A 1,870-nucleotide genomic window follows, 5' to 3' on the forward strand; every position below is an offset into this window, starting at 1 on the left:
ACTCTGATACCAAATCCTGGTAAAGATAACACACAAAAAAGAAAAAGTAAACTACAGACCACTATCTCTTATGAACACAGATGCAAAAATTCTAAATAAGATACTAGAGAACCAAATACAGCAACACATTAAAATGATTTTACACCATGATCAAGTGAGCTTCATCTCAAAGGCACAGGGATGGTTTGACATATGCAAATCGATTAATGTGATACACCACATAAACAAATTAAAAAGTTAGAATCATATGATCATATCAATAGATGCAGAAAAAGCCTTCGAGAAGATACAGCATCCATTTATGATCAAAACACTTAACAAAATCAGTACAGAGGGAAAGTACTTTAAATTAATAAGGGCCATATATGAAAAACCCTCAGCCAACATTATATAATGGTGAAAAACTAAACATCTTCCATCTAAGATCAGGAACAAGGCAAGGCTGTCTACTATCGCCACTCTTATTCAATATAACATTGGAAGTCCTAGCAAGTGCAATCAGACAAGAGAAAGATATAAAAGGCATCCAAAAAAGAATTGAAGAAGTCAAACTGTCACTATTTGTGGATGACATAATTTCCTATATAGAAAACCCTAAAGACTCCACAAGAACACTATTAGAAACAATAAGCATATACAGTGAAGTTTCTGGATACAAAATCAACATTCAAAAATCCATAGCGTTCCTATACTCTAATAATGAAGGGTCAGAAAAAGAAGTGGAAAAAATAATTCCTTTTGCAGTTGTAGCAAGAAGAATAAAATACCTAGGAATGAATTTAACAAAACATGTGAAGGACCTATATAATAAAAACTACAAGGCCCTATTAAAAGAAATGGGAGAAAATACAAAGAAATGGAAAGATATTTTGTGTTCTTGGATTGGAAGAATCAACATAATTAAAATGACCATATTACCTAAAGCATTACTTTACGCAGATTTAATGCAATCCCCATAAAAATCCTATTGGTATTTTTTAAAGAAATAGAACAAAAAATCATCAGATTTGTGTGAAAGCCCAAAACACCCTGAATTGCCAAAGCCATCCTGAGAAAAAAGAACGAGGCTGGAGGCATCACTCTGCCCGACTTGGAATTATACTACAAAGTGATGGTAATCGAAACGCATGTTATTAGCAGAAAAATAGACACATGGACCAGTAGAACAGAAACGAGAGTCCAGAGGTAAACCCATACTCATATGGGCAAAAATTTTCAACAAAAAATCGAAAAACATACAGTGGAGAAAGGAAAGCCTCTTTAATGAATGGTGCTGGGAAAACTGGAAAGCCACCTGCAAAAGAATGAAACTAGACTGTTGTCTACCACCACACACCAAAATTATCTCACAATGGATTAAGGACCTGAATATAAGACCTGAAACAATAAAATGCATAGAAGAAAACATAGGAACTAAACTCAAGGGCCTTAAACTTAAAGAGGATTTTATGAATTTGACCTCAAAGGCAAGGGAAATAAAAGCAAAAATAAATGAATGGGACTACATCAAACTAAAAAGCTTCTGCACAGCAAAAGCAATCATCAATAAGGTAAAGAGACAACCATCCGAATGGGAAAATATATTTGCAAGCAATGCCTCCAATAAGGGTCTAATATCCAAAATATACAAAGAACTCATACGACTCAATAACAATAAAAAAACAAACGATCCAATTAAAAAACGGGCAGAGGACCTGAACAGGCTCTACTCCCTAGAGGACATATAAATGGCCAACAAATATATGAAAAGATGCTCAACATACTAGCTATCAGGAAAATGCAAATCGAAACTACAATGAGTCTATGGCCATGCTACCTTGAACAAGCCTGATCCTGTCTGATCTTGGAAGCTAAGCAGGGTCGGGCCTGG

The sequence above is a fragment of the Pteropus vampyrus genome, unplaced genomic scaffold (genome assembly GCF_000151845.1).
Source record: "Pteropus vampyrus isolate Shadow unplaced genomic scaffold, Pvam_2.0 Scaffold10, whole genome shotgun sequence".
In the NCBI taxonomy this organism is placed as follows: domain Eukaryota; kingdom Metazoa; phylum Chordata; class Mammalia; order Chiroptera; family Pteropodidae; genus Pteropus; species Pteropus vampyrus.